The sequence below is a fragment of the Podarcis erhardii genome, assembly GCF_964252035.2.
Source record: "Podarcis erhardii genome assembly, chromosome: 5".
Classification (NCBI taxonomy): domain Eukaryota; kingdom Metazoa; phylum Chordata; class Lepidosauria; order Squamata; family Lacertidae; genus Podarcis; species Podarcis erhardii.
The window spans coordinates 39,963,761-39,984,598 of NC_138509.1; the positions used below are offsets into that span (position 1 = coordinate 39,963,761).

The following is a 20,838-nucleotide window of genomic DNA, read 5'->3' on the forward strand; positions in this document are numbered from 1 at the left end:
TCATTGCTCTGCAAGGACTTGCTGAAATAGTTAATTGAAGTGGAATACAAAAAGGGAGGCGTTGAGGAAGTCAATGAAACAAGTGTATGAAAGTTAAAATCGAAAATATTGGAAGTGTTTTTAATTGTTTTTGTTTTGTTTTGTTAAGGTTTTATGTAGTGTTTTTGTTTCTGTTTTTCTATGTTTAACTTTTTTTTTCTTTTTGTAATTTCCAAAATCTTAATAAATATTTTTTTAAAAAATAAATAAATAAATCATTGCTCTGCAAAAAGGACAAACTTTGGCCGATATTCCCCTCATATTGCTTAGCCAGGTTTCTGCAGTGTTGTTTCCGTTTGTTATCTACTTCCTGCTGTCAATGTCTCTGTCCTGCAAGTAGCAAAGTTATCTTTAGCAGCAACATGTGTTAATCTAACCCCCCCCCTTTTGAAGAAATGAAGAAATGTCCCCCAAAAGGCTATGCCCCCACCATTGATGTACATCCAGAAATAAGTGGTGCAGTTTCACAGGGGTGCTCTGCTTCTAGATTTGCTGGTGGAAAAGTTAATTCTTCATAAAAAAAGTACTGTATTAACAGGCATCAAGTGAAATTTAAGCATCCTGGCTGGGAACCATTCCCAACTAGTGGATTTACGTGAGCTAATGTGGTGCAATGGTTGGAATGGGAGACCAGGGTTCAAATCCCCCACTCAGCCATGAAACTCACTGGGTGACCTTGGGCCAGTCTCTGCCTCTCTGCCTAACCTACCTCACAGGGTTCTTGTGGGGATCAGAGGTGGTAGAGGAGAATCCCATATGCTACAATGAGCTCCTGGGAGAAACAAATACTGTAAACATGTACACATGACTAAGCACTTCAGGGTGCCGATTCATTCCTGCATTTCAGGCTGGGAGAACTGAAACAGAATATTCTCCAGGAAGCCAATTTGCAGATCAGTTGATTATTGAGTTGGTTGTTTCAAGTGCAAGGTTGGAGACTTCTGTTCCCCGTGGTGGGTCTGCTATCGAGTCCCTACCTCAGCCTCCTCCTACCTTGCACCGAGTGCTCCAGGCTACAATTGCTTGGAACAGAGCATTCTTGACCAGCTGACTGGATTGTCAAATGCTCTTGACAATGAAATAAAGAGACTGGAGGTCAATTGGCGGGGGGGGGGGGGGTCCCAGCCAGCTTTTCCAGCTGGTGAGCACCCCAGTTTGCCATTTCACATGGCAAGTCTTCTTTTGCGCATCTAGTTCTCATGAATGTAGAGCAGTGGCTGAAAAATGCTTCAGGTGGAGAAATGGTACAAAGAGAGTTTACCTGGCCTTTTCCAGGAGGCCTACCCCACTCCCTGAGAGACTGAACAGGTCATTAGAACTGAATTTATTCCTTAAAAAACATTCCATGTTTCTCTCTTCTAAATTAATCTGTATTCTTCTTTTATAGCTTATCTGATTTTGGTTATTCCTCCTGATTCTTCTGCTTCTAGATGAATTATATATGGCATGTGCCTTCACACATAGGTGTACAATGATGTGGTGCTTATGCTGTTGCAGTGTGCAAGTCGTGCTCATGATGGTTTCTCTGGTTTGCAAACATGCCTATGGGCACCCAAAGAATGGTGATCCCTGGGAAGATGAAGAAGACGACGACGATGACAAAGAAGAAGACGCTACGATCCACTTCGCTGGAAACCTTGCTCACAGAACATACTGTCTTCGGGTGGAGCACTTGCTGCACTTTCCCTCAAGTCAGCCCTCAGCAGACAGGCAAGTATACAAACATCTTCCTTTTCAGCAGAACAATGCATGAAAACATGGCCGTCTCATGCCAAGACAAAACAGCTCACACAGGTTTCAGTTCACTCCCATACACACAGAGAGACAAGGAATACACAACAGCCCCACCCAGTAGGACTAAACTCCATTAGGAAAGTATTGAGGAAAACTGGACTATTCCATTACAGTTAAGGTTGAATGCATGGGTGCAGTTTGGGGTCTCTTAATTTTCCAATCTTTATGTCAGTTCTCCACATTGGTGGGGAAATCCTCATAAAAATTAATCAGCATCTTACTGCAAACTTCTCTGAATACACACATTTTTGTATGCAATTTCACCTAATTTTTCCAAAACAATTCCCCCTAATGTAATATGTTATTTTCTCTAGCATATGCATTTTATGCTCATGCCTTTTCATATGCAACATCGCTTGGCTTGAGAACTGCATTTCAAAATTCGGAGATGTAAACATTTTGAAGAATGACCATGTTTCAGTTCATGCAAGTGCAGATTTGGTAGGCTGGCCTTAAATGTGAACTGAACTGAATATTTCCCATCCCAAATTACAGGGCCCTTCAAAGTACATTCAATATACCTGCTTGATTTAAAATAAACTTGATTATCTAGATATCTGTCTGCTGTTGTAGATGTCAGTGGGACTTAACCTTGAGCTCGATTTATGCCTGTTTATTTATTAAGTTTATATACCCTTCATCCGAAGATCTCAGGGTGGTTCACAAGATAAAATATAGGATAAAAGCACAAAATAAATAGGTAGAACAAAAACAAAAGAATAACCCCCAGCTGGATCTAGACACATCAAAGAAGCAATTCAGTTAAACGCGTTGTAAACAGGTAAGTTCTGTTGGCGAAAAACAGGACTCCACACCGCCATCTGCTGCCATAGGGTTATAACGCATATAAAGTGCTTTATCTTTACAAATGTAGCTGAGTTCCCCCCTCCCACAAACACATTTAAAAAGGCTGTAGAATATTAATCAGCCAAAGGCCTGGTTGAAGAGGAATGTTTTCACCTGGTGCCTAAGGATGTCTTATGAAGGCATGAGAGGAACCTCCATGGGGAGAGCATTCCACAAATGAGGAGCCACTACAGAAAAGGCCCTTTCTTGTGTTGCCACCCTCTGGACCCCACGTGGAGGAGTTGCACAAAGAAGGGCCTCAGATGAGGATCACAGAGGTGTGACCTGCTTTCAGAAGCAGGTAGCCTGACTCCAAAAGGTTTTGGGGGACTCAATCAACAGGGGTTGCATCTCTTTCTAGAGGAAAACTACTTGCATCACACAAAAAAGCAACAATATCCCAAAATCTATTAGCAAGTGGACGGAAAGGGGCTTAACATTATCTAACTTCCTACAGAAATATTTTTTCCCCCTGATGTATTTCGGTGAATTTATGAGACAATTGCAGGAACATTCCCTTATGTATAATAACACAGACGACATTTTATTTTTGCTTTCTAAACACAGAGCAGCTCATCGAGCTTGCTCAACACAATTAATGAAATGACTTTCTGCAGGGCTTTATGTTTGAATTTTCAGTGACTCTCCAGAGTCAGAGCTATGTAAACCAGGGTTTTTGCAAAGGGCGACGGCCGCAAAACAAATGAACAAATATGGTGGGGAAAACACAGAGCAGCTTCCCCCCGATTAGGCTCTCACTGCATTGACACTTTTCCAAGCCGAGAGATTTAGTGCTGTGTGTCCATTATCTCTTAAATCCTTTTGACTGGATGTTATGAAATTCCAGTTCTGCTTATATTCATGTTGCAGCCAAACCTCTCCCGCTGCCTAGGCTTATCAGCTGCGCTTGAATTCAAAAACAGCAACAGCTGAACGGAAGGCATCAGATTAAGGCAAAAAAGTAACTTGGAACAACATGGCAGAAAAACATGCAGCCCAGTTCAGGACATTATAATTTAGAAGGACAGCTCAATGGTGGCTTGAAAGGCAGCAGAGGAGCAGGGACTGTGGAGAAAGAGCTATAGGAAAAGAACCAAAACATAAAATAGTTTGGGTGCAGAAATTAATGTGTTTGTATATATGTTCAAGGGTGCAGAGTTCATAACAGGATGGATTTTCTTTTTTAAAGATCTTTTGTTGCTGTTCAGTGAGCAGTTATAGTAGATTTGGGGATGGACGGTAGCTATGCAAAAGACCCATGATAGGACTGTCTTCAGATAAGGTTGGAACAGATTCCTGACTGAAATTCTGGAGAGCCACTACCAGTCACTAAGCAAAGCAGACATAAGAACATGAGGATCATAAGGGCTATTTCCTCCAGGCCCCTGGATACCCAAGCTCTCACATTTTTGTTGTTGTGGGTGCCTGGCCTCCGCCCCCAGCTACTGCCACCACCTGTGGCCTCTGCAGCCACCACTGCAGTCTCCGCCGTGCACCACAGCCACCTGCCACCTCTGCGCACTGCCTCCGCGCACTGCCACTACCCACTGCCTGCATGGCCGCACGCCGCACGCCACAGCTGCTGCCTTAGCTTTTGTGTTCCAGCTCCGTGGCGGCAACAGAACTGTAGGGCTGGGCAATATATTGTATATCACCCAAAATCGGATTGAAGTTCACATCATGATAATTGCTTCATAATATTTGAGCTGGCAATATAATGTGACTCACAATGTGTGTAAGAGCTAGGTGATACCTAGGTTTCAACATCGCGATAACTCACCAGCTAAACATCAAAATAACATGGCAGTTACCCAGCTAAACCTCACAATATCTCCAGCTAAACACTGAAATCTACCACCATGTCTGAAATAAGGATGGAACTGTACAGAGGCAAACAGGATAATGTCCTGGCAACTGCTACTACTTAATTTATATATATATATATATAATATTTTATTAAGTTTTACACAAATAAAAAACATGTAAAAAACAAACATAAAAGAATAAAAGAAAAAAGATACACAGATAAAAAAAGAAAAAGAAAATTTTAGCATATAAAAAAGAACTCACATTCCAATTATAACATTCAAAACCTTATTTTCCTTCCTTCCACCCACCTCCCGATCTTGTATTCTATGTAATAATTAGTTCAGCAAGATCATTCTTATTAATTTTCGTCCTTCGTCCCTCCCTTTGTACTCTTATTTAACTTAAACACTAGAACCCCTTCTTTTCCTTTTCAATGTCCTCAACATTCAAAAATTTTACAGTGTTTTTGTAAATAAAGTTTAAACTTCTTCCAGTTCTCCTCCACCTGCTCTTCTCCTTGATCTCGAATTCTGCTGGTCATTTCAGCCAGTTCCATATAATCTATTACTTGCATCTGCCATTCTTCCAAGGTGGGTAGATCTTGCATCTTCCAGTGCTTTGCAATGAGTACTCTTGCTGCTGCTGTAGCATACATAAAAAAAGTTCTGTCCTTCTTTGGCACCAATTGGCCGACCATACCCAGGAGAAAGGCCTCTGGTTTCTTCAAGAAGGTATACTTAAATACCTTTTTCAGTTCATTATATATCATTTCCCAGAAAGCCTTAATCCTTGGGCACGTCCACCAAAGGTGAAAGAATGTCCCTTCAGTTTCTTTGCATTTCCAACATTTATTATCGGGCAAGTGGTAAATTTTTGCAAGTTTGACTGGGGTCATGTACCACCTATAGATCATTTTCATAATATTCTCTCTTAAGGCACTACATGCCGTGAATTTCATACCGGTGCTACTACTTAAGGGTCTAAAACTGATAAATGACCATGTTATCAATCATCACACACTCAGTTTCATCATCAGGCAAAAGGACCATGGTGGCCACAATGAGAAGCAATGGCTGGCACGAGTGGAAGAGCCACTGCAGACAGCGCACATGCCCTCCACCTAGGGGTGGGACCAGCCGCCTGCGGGGCGAGGCAGGGCAGGATGCTCCATGGGGCCTCCAAGGAGTCTGCCTGCCTCCTCCTACTCAGCCACCCTACAGCTGAGGGGAAAGCAGCGGGCAGACCACTTGGGGCAGCGCGGAGCCTGCAGGTGCCCAAGCCATCGCGTCACTCCCAGGAGAGATGCGTGGCTCGGGCGCGCTGCAGTCCCTGCGGTGAGTGCCGCCCAGCATTTTGTCACCCCCTCAGTGGTGACATCCGGGGCAAACCGCCCCCACTACACCCCCTTCCTCTGCCCCTGACCACAGGTCAACCACTACCAACACAGCTTTGCATTGTATCTCCTCAAACACATTTCCATGAAAGCGGTTCACATGTTGGCTTGAATGAAGAAAAAACACCGTGAATCAGTCTTGAGTGACATGGCGTGGCATGGCATGATGAACTAACACACTGCAAGTGACCTGAATCTGAACAAACTCAGAGGCTCTCCCTAATGTGTTCAGTCGTAGGGTGTCCAAATTCCACTCTGCGAAACTGGGGACGTGCAGATTGTGGTGTTGTTTTAGACCCAGCCTGGTGGCATTCTTGAAGGAGCTGAACAAATTCCAAAACTCCAGTTTAGACAATGGGACCTGCCAGGGAGAAGATTAATATTTGCTTTGTTTGCCAGATCCTGTCTAGCATAGCTTTTCTTTATTCCCTTCCACAGTAAATAAACCTCCAGTCAGTTAAGCGAACGGCCTCTGTCAGCAACCCCCCCACCCTCGTCAAATTAACAATAGTGTTACCTGGTCTTAAAATAGACGGGCAATAGTTCAAAGGGGAAAGGGTTGGGGGGCGGGGATTTCTGTAGTGATCACTCACCATCTTTCCCCAAGGGAAAGAGGCTATTAGTAGCGTCATGGTTTATAATCTCCAAGTGGAAGAAATGCAGACCGTAGCCCAAAATATACGTGGATACATAAATATTTGTTCCTCGGCATTTTACTTAAGTGGCTGCTATTATGATTAATAACCATCTGTGTCACAATGCAAATAAATCAGAAGAGAGTTAAGGACCCCTATGGAAGCAGAGAAAGAAACCACTTTTGCTCTGAAGTGAGCAGAATAGATTTTAAAAGTTTATAAATAAATAAATAAATAAAAACAAAAGGGGGAGGAAAACACAGTAGTCTTTATAAAACGACACCATCTCCAGTCTCTGCCACAACACAAAAGCCTTCCCAATAGATCTACATGAAATCTAGGCCACAATGTCCCACAAATACACACACTGCAACAAACTCCCCACAGAATAGAAAGCGTTAGATTACTCATACTGTCACACTCTGGGTCATTTTCACACCATACATTTAAGGCACTAGGATACCACTTTCAACAGTCATGCTTTCCCCCCAAAACAATTATGGGAACTGTAATTTGTTAAGGGTGTCAGAGTTGTTGGGAGACCACGATTTCCCTCACAAATGTGCAATTCCCAGAGTTGTTGAATCACTCTGGGAATTGTATCTCTGTGAGGGGAATAGGCAAAGGTATCCACACCTATACCAACTGAGTCTCCTGTCTCAGATTCTTCTCTCTCAGTGGTAGTGAATCTCCAGCCCATGAGTCAGTATTGGATGACTAGAAGGTTCAGGTCGGCTCACGAGGCCATTTCCCTCACACCATGCCCAGCTGCCCATCAGCTGATGCCACTGGATGTCATCACCTGATGGGTGAGAGGGCAGAGTTCAGTCCTGTTGAAGTCCCTTTCATCAGTGTGTTGCTTGTGGGAAACGCATTGGTGAAACAGACCCCTGGATCTGCAGGATTGAGCCTTCTGCTCATCAGCTGGTGAACAGAGGGTACAATCCTTCTGGGTGCTGCATTGGCAGTCCGTTCCCTGCAGGGTTTAGTTGGGAGTGAACCTAGGATTGAAGACCATATGAACTGCTCCTAGGACTGTATTTATGCAGAGCTCTAACACCAAGCAATGACCATGTCTCCCAATATTAAATTTAAAAAGCATTTCCAGATAGTTTGCAACCAGCCTTGGATGTTTTTACTCTAAAACTAAGAGCACTTGCTTGTGTGTGAGGCCCAGCTGGTTTCAGGAGAACAGCTTCCAAATAAATGCATTTGGGGGTCAAGCATGTTTATTGACAACTGCAGGGAGGATGAGGAAAATTCTAGGAAAGTTCCTTTAAAGACCAATATAGCTTCACTTCAAGTCATCTTGAATATTATGGTCAAAGCAAAGTGGTTTTTGAGAGTCAGTGTGGTATATTTCTTAGAGTGTTGGATGGACATGGGAGACCAGGGTTCAAGTGTCTCCTCCTACATTTTCTCTCAGCCTAGTTTACTTAAGCTTAACCTGCCTTTTCTGGGATAAAATGAGGAGTGGCAGAACCATGTATGCCGCCTTGAGCTCCGTGTAAGAGATGTGGGATACAAATGTAAGCATAAGCAAAAATGTTTTGAAAAGCAAAAAAACTGGCTAGGCCATAAGGGCAGTCTGTGTTTTGTGTTACACAAAAATAAAATAAAAAATAAGCAAGAACTTGCTAGAAGAGCAGACTGTTGCTTTTTTATTTTAAATGCTACACCTTACTCATCTCTGTCAAAAGGATTTCTGTTTGGTTGCCTGAGGGAGGACAGGGAAATCCCTCAGCTGCCTGAAGAGCTGCTTATATCCATTTTTGGAAGTACTTGCCTCTCTTCTGTGGCGTTGCACACTACATAGAGTTACATTCCCAACTCGTAAATGCAAGGCAAAGCAAAGCTATTCCACATGCCTTGCTAATTTTAAACAGCTAGCTTGTTTGGCTGGGATTGTGGGGCTGTGTGTGAGGTTTTAATTTATTGGCCTTCTCTACTAATGGAATTTGTTCAAATGTCACAGGCATGACAGTCAGACCCAGAGTTTAAAGTCGTACTATGGCAGCAGTGGGGAATCTTTAGCCCACAGACCTGATTAATCCCACCTTTGGCCTGTGAGGCCATTTTTCTACCTGTCACTCACCTGGTGTCAAACAGGGGACAGGGAAAGCTGTGACTTGAGCCTGAGGCTGCATAGACACCATACACGACTTCCTAAGCAAAATTCTGGGATCTATAGTTTACCTCTAACAAAACTACAGCTCCCTGAATCTTTAGCAAACTACAGTCCCCAGATTGGGGGGGGGGGGGAGTCATGAGCTTTAAATGTACTTTAAATGAATCATGTGTACACAACCTTATAGAGTGCACTCCTTATTGTTCCCGTGGAGCCCCAGTTTGCTTTTGCTTGTGTTTAAATTGGTGCCAAAAGTGAGCTCCACTGCTTTCAGGCAGGACTGGTGCTGCCTGACATTATACTGTACCAGGTAATTGACAGGTGAGCAAGACTGTCAATTACCTAGTAAAAGTTTGTTGAACTTAAAGGCTCCATTGAAACCAACGGGACAAATCAATTGTGCATTAAGTCCCATTGATTTAAATAGGAAATAATTGCAACTGAGAATGTGTACACACTGTACATTCAAAGCACATTCAGAGCACATTTCCCCGCTCCAAGAACACTGTTATTTACCCCTCACAGAGTTTAGATTTCCAGCAACCTTAAGCTACAGTTTCAAATTTGCTTTAAAGGTGTAAGGTGTGTGCAGTCTCAGTCTGGACCCAGCCCATTACATCTGGGAAGCAGACTGCCCTTTCTGCTACTAGTCAATATTACCGGAAGAAGGGAGAGCTCATTGGGAGAGCAGTGAACACATTTGCAGTGAAGCGTTTGAACTGTATATCTCAAGGAGCCCAGGGTGTGTGTATGTGTGTGCCAAAAGCAGTGCTATTTTTCTAGAAAATAGGTGCCGGAACTCACCATGAATGCCTTCCTTGTTCTCTTGTAATGGCAATGGTGCCCACCTGAGAGGTGCCGGAACTGAGTTCTGGCTGGGGAAAAAGCCCTGGCTGTAAGCGTTCCACACTTGATCATAGTGGTGAATTTATGAATAATGTTATCACATGGAAGCAACATATTAAATGAATACAGTGGTACCTCGGTTTACGAACAGTCCTGTTTACGAGCTAATCGGTTTACGAACTCCACAAAACCGGTAGTGTCCCAGTTTGCGAACTTTACCTCAGTCTACGAACGGAAGCCAAACGGTGGAAGGCCTCATTAGGGAAAGCGTGCCTCAGTTTAAGGGATTAGCCACTGGTCCCAAAGAGATGAGTGAGCTCATATTTCCATAGTCCTAATACCCAGGGACTTGTAGGGTATAGGTGAAATACTTGGGCTGATGGAAATTGTATTTCAAAGCATCTAGAGGGCACCAGGTTGGGAAAGACTGCAGTAGTCAAATGAGTGATGGGTATTAGGGGCACTACACATGTCCTTTGAAGTCTTCCTGCCCACAGGACAGATCCATTTTCAGCTGCGGACTACACAACTCAATTTCAAACTCAATTTCCTTTCTAGTTTTTGCACCACTGAAATGTATGAGGCTTTGTTTTTTAGTTTTCCAAGGCAAGCTGTCATTGCTTAGTAGCCTTTGATGACTGAGGTCCTACGGCTCAACGTTCGCGGTGCTTTGCTGATGAGGGTTTTAAAGGCTGCAAGCAGCAAAGAGGCAGGTCTCTTCATTGGAGTTTTTGGGTGCGAGAATTCATAACAGCATCCTGCAGCTCTGCAAATCCCCCGCCCCCTTTGATGTAGAACACAAATAGTTGTGTTGTTTCCTCTGGTAATGGATTCCTTCCATCTTTTATAATATGAGCTTCCAGACAGCTGCTCTCTTGCCATTTCTTTAGCCGGTAATATTGTATCATTTGTAAGTACTTAGTCTTTTTTCAGACACTGATTATATATATATATATATATATAAATGTGTGTGTGTGTGTGTGTGTGTGTGTGGCAAAAGGCGAGATGACGGCTATAACTAATTTACAGCCCTACACCTATGTTTCCACCCCACTCCATGGCCCTATTTTGTGTTCATAGTTTCATTTGATCATACGAGCATCATGCCCAGAGTTTTGCTTTGCAGCAAATGTTTATAAATTAACTATAAATTGATGAATGGGAAGAATTGCTCTGTTACGTATTGCAGTTTATTTGTTCTCTTCTTTGATCAGGGAATTAGCTGTTCTCCAAAGGAACATTTTGTGCCCCATTCCCCCCCCCCCCCCCGGCCAACTAGGCTGTCCTCACACATAAAACTCAGAATTAAAGGTCGGAGTGTGACAGATAGTAGCTGCTTCCTCAAGGCATCGATGCGCAACCCTGTCTTCCCCTGCTAAAAAACCCACCAGCAATCCAAGCAAACAAAACACAAGAAGCCCAAGAGTAATCTTTATTCTGAGTCACAACCCTAAACATCCAGTGAAAACAGAAAGGAAACCAACAAAAACAGATTAAGACAAACATCACTAAGGAACCTGCCATTTGTTTGGATACGTCTGCAAGGAATCTTGTGAGTAGAGATAGATGAGTGATAATGAGAACCTTTACAATCAAGTTCTTCATGCTCTTTAATTTAGCCAATATGGATGACACAAACCTGTAGCTGAATTGTCACCAGGTGTTCCATCTACTGTCTTAAGACCTTGCATGTTATTGACAGGAAATGACCCCCTTGCTCTCCAAGGAGCTCAAGACATGATTCTTCTCCTTCTCCTTTAATTCCCACAACCACCCTGCGTGGTTGGTTAGGCTAAGAGACATTGACTGGTCCGAAGTCACCCAACGAGCTTTGTGGCCATGTGGGGATTTGAAACTTGATCTCCTAGTCTGACACGACTAACCACAACACCACACTGACCTCAGCCTATGTTCTTAACATCTTAGGCAAATCATAGAAGACAAATTGCGGCTTGCATTGCCACTGAGTGAAGGGAGAGTATTAGATGCTAATGGACCATCTCCACCGCAGAACAGTGCGTGGTTTCTTCCTGGCTCTGGATGATTGCAAAATGTTCTCCCTCAGCACCCAACTTGGAATGGGTTCATCTCCAATTAATTAATTTTTGCCTGATTAAAACATGGAAGGAAATTAATTCATGTTTGTTTGGGCCAAGTCCAAACTGAGTCTTGTCATATCCTTGCCAGCAACCCATACTGACATCAGCCTTTCCTGCTACTCACCCTTTTCTCAAACTTAATTCAGCCACTTAAGCCTCCAGTGACAATGTTGGATCCAGGAGTACCCACAATTGATGGGTTTACTTCTTCCAAGGCAGTGCAACCTATCTAAAACAATCCAACATTTCCTCACCTCTCAGATCCAAGAACTTGGAACATGTAACTCTCAGCTTCAACTTATTGGCCTTCATCCAGCCCATAACTTCTTTCAAGTGCCGCTAGCGCCTAAACCACCTCTCCTGATTCAGATGAAATGGACAGATAGAGCTGAGCATCTGCACATGGATGGTGACCTGGTTCGTATCTCCTGATGACAGTTCCCAGTGGCTTCAAATGGATGTTAAATAGCATGGGGGACAAGGTAGAACATTGCAGGATGCCACAGGACAACTGCCATACTGTCAAGATGCTGTCATAACTACTTTCTGGAAATTGGCTTTGAAGCAGGAGTGGAAAGACTGATATTCCCAACACTACCTCCTGGAGCTACCCCAGAAGTATACCAGGGTCAACAACCGTAGTGCAGTGGGTCCAGACTTAGAAGAGTGGTGAATGCCAGTTACTATTTCTGGAGCAGTAGCCCTGTCTCCAGCATCCTAGAGCTAACCCAGTCACCATGAAGGAGACCTTTTTAGTCATTGTATGCTTCAAAGTGAAGCATTTAGGAACACTGCAAACACACAGTATTTCATTTTCAGGAGAATGGTTCAGGTATGGTTGAATGCCATGGAACTTTATGGCAAACAATCTACTGTAAGTCCCTCCGAAAGAAGATATGGAAGCACACCAAATCATTTGCCCATGTATGTGCATAGAAATTAGTAGGTCTACCAGAAAGGCAACACATGGAGATCTGCATTGATCATTGCAATGCATCCATTATTATTATTCTGTATTATTGTTGTATAATAGTAAAATTATTGCACGATCTTAGAAGGTTGAATAACCTTAGAAGGGGCATGGCTGTGATGATCATGGAGGGATCTTGCACTTCTGAATTTGCCACTACACTACTGGTCAACATTATCAAAAGTCACCAAGAAATCAAGGAAAATGAGCCAGCTTGCACTCCCCCACATGTCCCTTGACAAATGTCAACAACCAGGTGGGAAAGGTGCAGATCATCACCCCCCCCCCACATGTCTGAGCTAGACTACAGCCACCCACTCAAGCACCTTGTCCCCAAAGGGGATATTCACTATGATAGGTGCAAAACATGAGTACAGGGACAGCCAATCATCTATTTAAGTATTAATCGTATATTTCTTACAAAATTCATTGTAGAACGAGGCTATTGAGAATGGGAGGAAAGGCAGCTATATGTTATACAATACACAGATTGCCTACAAACTGTCAGTAATCTGTGTCTTACACCATAATGAGGAAGCATAAAGTTATCTCTGTATTTCATACTTGGAAAAGGATGGCTAAGGGCTTATAAGAACTATCAGCATCTTTTTTTTTTTTAAAAAAAAGTAAATAAAAGCACTGCTTTACCTTTTTATATATATATAAAAAAAAATCTTTTAAAAATGGAAACTTCTAGGCCCTCTGGGGATTCTTTTTGTAATGGAACATCATTTTTCCTTCAAGAACAATCCATTAGCGTACAAAGGACTGAGCTATAAATTCACCGGCCCTGTGGCCGTGATGATTCAGTCCTTCCATAGATGGCTTGAGCTCTCCATGTTACAGTCTTGCTTTCTGTGATACAAAATGATCTCTTTGATTTGCTTCTCTGCTAATCTACTGCCAGGCTGCCAGAGAAGGCCACGCTAAAGTCGGGCTGTGTACCCACGATACATTTTAATCTCATACAAAGAATCCTGGGAACTTCATTTTACCCATCACAGGGCTGTCATGTGACACTGTTGGACCCTTATTTCAAGATAACAGCTCATGCAATTCTTTGGTTTATGCGACCCAAGTGTCATTCTGAGACACGTTCACTTTCAAAACAAGGATATCAGTTCAAAGAACCACCGTATATTTTTAATCATCTGGATAATCTGGGTTATTCTTTCAAGTACACGAATCCAAAAACACTTTGGATAAATCTTCCAAGACAATCAGCTAAGGAGTGTGACTAAAATGTCCTGCAGCAGATAGAAATATCACAATTTCTATCACTACATAACAATGTAAATAGATATCAAAAACTCGGTAACAATATAATTAGATGCATGCTCATCTTTGGGTGATTAATGTTCTTTGATACTTATTGCCTATATAGATACAAGCAGTAAATAATTGCAAACTGCTCTTAATAATGGTTGGCTATGCATTTAATAGACCATGGTGATTATTTACTTGCTCTTCATATATAAAATGGGTATGGACAACTGTTCTAATTGCAAGAATATGGCAGTCCAGTCACCACACATTAAGGCAAAGATTGGCATTATTTTTCTTGATGACAAAAGACATGTCAGAAATACATATTGTGAGCTGAATGGCCACAGCTATGATAATTCACACAACTTGCATAGAAGGAAGATGTGTTAAACTGATTTGTTGCATTTTGTCTGATGGCTCTTAAGCTGTAAATGTGTGACACATTACCACGTGTGGTATTTCAAGAAATGTTACCAGCTCACCTTCCCAACCCACCCGGATTGAGACATGAGTCCACAAGGTTTTCAAGTGTTGAGAGCATCTTTATAGATTGACTTCTAAATTTGTTGCTCTGAAGGAACTGACATTTTCCATAATGCCAAACCACAGACTAATTCCTGTTGCTTCCCTCTCAACTGCTTTCTAAGTGGTGTTCCATTGAGCAAAGGCCCCGCTAAAAGCCTGTTGGTGATTGCAACATGCGTTGTGAAGAATGTCAGTTAACAATTGCAAATGTATGTCCAACACATTAAAAAAATGATGTTTTGGAAATATTCCTGTCAGCTGATAAGATTGACATCTAATTTGCCCAGTTATTTATCAGGGCTGTTTATTTATGGTTAAGATAATCACTGCTAAAGCTCAGTGCCGGTTTGCATCATACTTTCCCACAAAAGCTTCACTATTACGTACAGCCCCAAAAGATAGAGCAGTTGTTTCATCTTATTGATGTGGAGAATCAATTAAAGGTTCTCAATGTGCAGCAAATGTCAATTGTGCAAGTATTATGACATCAGAACCAGCATCTGTAACTATGGGAACCATTCGGACAAGAACAATTATAGTGATAACTTATGACAGAAAACAAACATTCTTTTTTGCTGATTTTTTTTAACTGGGGGAAATTAAAGGGTCACACTTTCCCCTTGTGCAAGCTAACTTCTGATTTTTGCGAGTCATACACCCATGGAAATCCCTTTTTGTACATGTGCACGCATGCTTGTGTGTGCTTGTGCAAATCATTGTGGTGATCAAGACATCAGTAGCATTGTCTGCATTCTTTGCAGCATTAGGACTTCTTCTGGGTTGGGAACATCACATTTAAAATTCAAGGATGTCAAATGCTCTATCTAGAGATAAACTTGACTTTAGTGAATCTCTCCTTAGAACTGATCAGACTGAAGATAGCACTCTGTGGTAATGTTACCTGATTGAATCTTCTGGAGAAAATGCATTTTTCCCTTTAGTGAGCTGCTTGCAAAACTGGAGCCGTTACATAAGTGACTCAATGGAGAGAGATATGCACATAGACAACAATTCTATTATTTGAGAGGTTTATCCTAAAGGAGTGTTTCCGAGTTGGGCCATGTGTTTTGTTTGAAACTATGAAACAGTGAGCTAAAGACTGCCGTCTTAAATGCGACCTCTGCCAGAAAGTGCTAACAAAAAAGATTAAGGGACACATTGGAAATCCATTGCCTGTCACGTTACAGGGCACACACTTATAGCTGTGAGTATACATTGTGTACACTGTGAGATAGACACTAGGTTAAACAGCATCAATTTCCCCCCCATTCTGTATCCCTTTCTGTGAAAACTCCTCATACTTTTAATGGACTATATGTGGATGTACTATTTCTTCATAACCGCTGTCACATTTTAACTTAATAGCTATTTGCACAATTAAGGTATTGTGTTGAATTGAGGCCATGTGCTTAGAATTCAGATTCAGGCTGCATACATACTAGAGGTTTAAAGCACGCACACACACACACACACACACACACACACACACACACACTCCTCAAAGTATTCTGGGCACTGTAGTTTGTTAAGGGTTGCTGGGAATTGTAACTCTGTGAGGGGTAAACTACAATGCCCAGAATTCTTGGGAGGGGAAAATGGTGCTTCAGATGTGCTATCATGGTATAGTGTTTACACAGCCTCAGATATGCTCTGGACAGCCAAGCAATGAACTCTTACCGCACATAACTGATAAATGCACACAGCTGCTTTTCTTGGGAATACCTATTTGAAGATAGCAGAACCAGCTGCTATCTCATTTGGCTCTAGATCTCCATGAGATCATCAATGAGAGTGGCTTAAGTATGCAAATATTGTCATGTGGAATTGTGGTCAATTTAACATGTGTGAAAATGGAGTTGAATTACTATAGGCTCTGGGCACAAACCATCAATATTAACTATTGGGCCAGGAATTGAGAACCTATGGCACTCTAGATGTTGTGGCCTACAGTCAGAGATGATGGGAATTGTAGTACATCGACACCTGGAGGGACACTCCTGCTTTATGTGAACATCATTGAAATACTTGGCATGTACAAAACTGCGTACCCATCATCATTTGCATATGGTTTTCATGAATATAGAGGATGGTGACTTACGCATTTTTTTCTTTAAAGAATCTGATTCTAAAAAGTGTAACAACCTTGGCTCAAAATACAAAACACATGCAACTTTGAGTTACTTGCTCCCATTGAATCTTTACATCTTCCACAGGGCTAGAAACATTATTTAAAAAGTAAAATAAAATGGTAGGTTCTTGCAGTCAAAAAACAGCTTGCAAGCCACATGGATGTTCCTTCTGCACCACATGCCATTTACTGCCCAACCAACTGTTAGGATATATAGTGTTTGAAAGGTGTGCGCTACCCCCAATCTCTGCCAAGATTCCAGGGGGTTCCAAGCACCCACCAGGGATTGTGTTTCCATTGGGAATCAAGACGTGGCATAGACTGTTGTGTCTAAAATATGGTTTATTCTACACATAATCACACTGGAAGCTTTCAATGGAGGGAGTGCAGAGTTTACTGCCTTCATATCTCCAAAGGGGCTCATTCCCCACAGCAGTGCAGCACCAGATTCCAAAACATCTCCATGTCTCTGTCTCCGCCTGCCTTCAGGCTGCCAACCAAGATGGTTCTGACCTTCAGCTCCCGCACAATGTTCTGCCTATTTTCTGCTTCTCCTTCCCAGAAAACTCCTTGCCAAGCAATTCCTCCCCTTCCTCCAACTATTCCAAGACTCATTTTAAAAGATGACAATTTTCCTGTGTGACAGCACGCCCCCATTACCCTGGCAACCTCCCCCTCGGTTACCTGTATGGTTGTCTTGCAGATGGATCAATGGCAGGGCCATCATTTCCCTCTGCCCATCTGTCTGGCAGAAAAACAAACTCGTTCTGTCAGTTCTCATTGAACCCAAAGATCTAGAGGACAAAACATGACACCCAGGGTATCTGGGGGAGCCCTGTTCCTCCACTAACTCCTAACGATACTTAAAGAAGAAATGCAGTTTCTTTTTGCTTTTGGAAAATGTATCAATTTGTATTTAAGGAAAGGCACTGGCTCCAAGCTGTGCTGAAGAGATTTACTCTTGACACCCAGTATCGCTTCTGAGTAAACTATAAATATTCACGGTGTGTACAAAATAATCAGTTCGTCAGCCAACATGCGCTGTCACTTTTTTGAATGCGGCTACCATGAGTGACTCAGATGTATAAAAAGGAATAATGGGTTCCTAAGTTCCTTCTCTCACCACAATGCACAGCACTCACGTACTGGTTTATCAAAGATGGAGAAAAAGATAACCTGGGTTACATTGGTGGTTGCCCGTTACTTAGTTGCACTTGCATAGCGTACAGATCAAAACTTGTAGTATACACACACTTTTCAACACTTTGGGTGAAATCCAGTTGATGCCCTTGAGCTCAGACAGACTTTGGACCCAACATACTTTTGCTGGTACAGGACAGGGTGGGGCGAGGGAATCTTTTTCAGTACTATATTCCCTTTGGGGCAATGTTTTGAGGGCCACATGGCTGTGGTGGGCAGGGATGAAGGCAAAAAGTGATTATGCAAAAAGTGGGTGGCACTCCAGCTGTGACTCTTACAATGGTCTGTCTATATTCCAGCCACGCAGAAGTCAAATAATCCTACACACATCTCTCTCCCCATCCAGGCAAACAAGAGGCATCCTCACAGTTCAAGGACACATTCCAACCAGGCAAAAGTCCTTGAGGAGAGTGCAGAGCAAGGCCAGGGAAGGGAGTATGACTTGTTGAGAAGGGGTGCGGCCTACTGAGAGACATAAGGAACACATAGAGAAGCATGGAGGGCTATTTTTTAGCCAGGCCTGAAGTTCCCCATCCCTATGCTAATGGGCAATGGTAAGATGGGATTTTTGCTGCTTTGCCCTCCTCCCAAAACTGCCTCCAGAGGAGCTGAGTGGTGAAGCAAAATCCCCTCCCTATCTCTTCTGTCAACAGAGGCATTCCCTGTGTCTCTGAGGAACACTTGCCTGAAAGCAGAATCCACATCTGAAGTCCAGAGGTCACAGAATCCAGATGAGCACAGAGCCAAGGTTGAGAAGGCAAGCAGGAAGATAAGGCCAGGAACCACAGGCATTGTTTCCAGCATCTGGCTGCTGCTGAGAGTTCTGTTTAAGAAGGCCAGAGCCAGCTGGTTCTCATCAGTGCCAATTGGCTCTCATCAGTGGCTTTCTTATCTGTGAAGGCTGATCAGCTGCAGGTGGAGCCACTCTCCCTCCTCCCCCTTCAGGTTGCCGTTCAGCAGGTGAAGCTAACTCCCAGCCCATGACACCCTGGATCAAAATCCCTTCTGTGATTGCATAGCACCAATCAGATGACAGTATATATGTTACTGACACTTTTTCATCCTTTAGTTATCTTAGTGAACTAATAAATCATTATTAGTGTTAGGTTAAAAGTTAGGCATTGATATAAAACATAGTAAACAGCATTCCATTTATACTAGATGCATTCCAGTTGAGACTAATGTGGTACCGTATTTTTCACCCTATAGGACGCACTTTTCCCCCTCCAAAAATGAAGGGGAAATGTGTGTGCGTCCTATGGGGCGAATGCAGGCTTTTGCTGAAGCCTGGAGAGTGAGAGGGGTCGGTGCGCACCGACCCCTATCACTCTCCAGGCTTCAGGAAGCTATCCTCAAGCCTTGCACGCCCGGCGGGAGTTCCTGCGGGCACGCAAGGCTTGCGGGCAGCAGCCTGCAGCCCGAAGCACGGGGCGCCCTCTAGAGGATGCCCCATGCTTCGTGCAGGTGTCCACAAGCCTTGCGCGCCCAGGGGGAGTTCCCACAGGCTTGCAAGGCTTGCAGGCGGCAGCCCGGAGCACGGGGCGCCCTCCAGAGGACGCCCTGTGCTTTGGGCAGGTGTCCGCAAGCCTTGCGCGCCCAGGGGAACTCCCCCCGGGCGCGCAAGGCTTGCGGATAGCAGCCTGTTCTGGGGTCGGGGGAAGCTCGGGCTTCCCCCGCCCCAGCCCCGTGGCGGGGGGGGGAACAATTTTTTTTTATTCATTCCACCCCCCAAAAATGAGGTGCGTCCTATGGGCCAGTGGCCCTATAGGGCGAAAAATACGGTATGTATGCCTCTTCTGAAATCATGTGGTTAGCTAACCTGCAAGATCCTCACTTGGCCTAGTCAGAATATCAGTCAATATGCACTAGCATTGTGTAGAGAAGTCTTGGATGCTGTCCGACTGAACGAAGAAAATTAAAAGGAGGAAATTCCTCCATCTATTGATTGCAGTTTATTTAGGAACTTAAGTTAATTTAGCAGATGGATTGTTTACACTTTCTTAATACATTAATCTTTATGATCCTGTCTTTTCTCTTTATCTGCTCTATATGGGTGGTTTTTCTTTTTTATGGTTCACGGAGCAAATGGAACCTAGCATTTCGGAGGTGCCAAGATTAACTAGGAATGCTGATGATGTCAATGGACATTGTTAACTTCTGAAATGCTACTTATATTTAAGTTGGGGAGTTTATATAAAAGCAAATGGGATGTCTTTATCAAACCCAGAAGAGAAACCAGGTCTTCTGATTAAAATAACAAAACTTTTTATAAAACACACACAAACACACACACACGTGCGTGTGCACAGACACACCACCCTAATCCACATAACTGATTTAATGTGATTTCAATGACAACATGTAGTTCTTTATTGTACGCTCTTCTTGATTTCTTTTCTCTTCTTTTCAATTTTTTTTGTTTTCTTATTTATACTAAATGCAGGTGCACTTGGAAAATAACTTATATGGACAATTTGTTATTGGGCTTCTGTTTGGACCATAACACTGGGCAACACTGGGCACCGCCAGAGGCTATGCTATAATAATTTGTTTTGATTTTCACATGTCACTAGCTGAAATAAGAATGTGGGCCAAACTATGCATTGTCTGCCTTTAAGAGCAGAGTTGGTTTCACACACACACACACACACACACACACACACTGCATTTACGGAGTGGGGGTTTATCAGGGCTGATATTGTAGCATGTGGAGGTACAGATTATTAACTAACCTTTTGCTTCCTGCTGTGCTTCTGATCTGGGCTGGGGGTTCCATACCTGGTGTGTAGTGGTTTGTGTTTGTGTGAAGTTTATTTCTGCCGCAGGGTCCCTTTCTCCAGCATCCTTGTGATAACCAACAGCATGAAGGCAGGGAGCTTTTCAGCCACTGTATTCTCCAAAGCTAAGCATTTAGGAGCACTGAAAACATAAGGTGCTTCAGTTTCAAGAGAACGGTGTACAAGTTCTGTTACGTACAATGGAGCTTCATGGAAAATGCAGCTTAAGTCACTCTGGAAAAGGATATTGGCGAACACCAAGTCATTTGCCCATATACGTACACAGAAAATAGTAGTTCCACCTGAAAAGCAACACATGAATTGTTACAATGCATCCCTAACTATTATTATTGTCCACACGTGCCATTTGCACGAGTGATGGG

The 20,838-nt window shown here is 43.0% G+C and overlaps 1 protein-coding gene across 1 annotated transcript in view; it reads left to right on the forward strand.

The window, feature by feature from the left end:
* The first annotated feature begins 1,123 nt into the window (after positions 1 to 1,123).
* Positions 1,124 to 20,838, forward strand: part of STK32C (serine/threonine kinase 32C) — a 382,168-nt gene continuing 362,453 nt past the window's right edge. The window contains exon 1 of the mRNA XM_081863318.1: positions 1,124 to 1,134. The gene's annotated coding sequence lies outside the window, so the exon portion shown is untranslated. The remainder of the gene's footprint in view (positions 1,135 to 20,838) is intronic.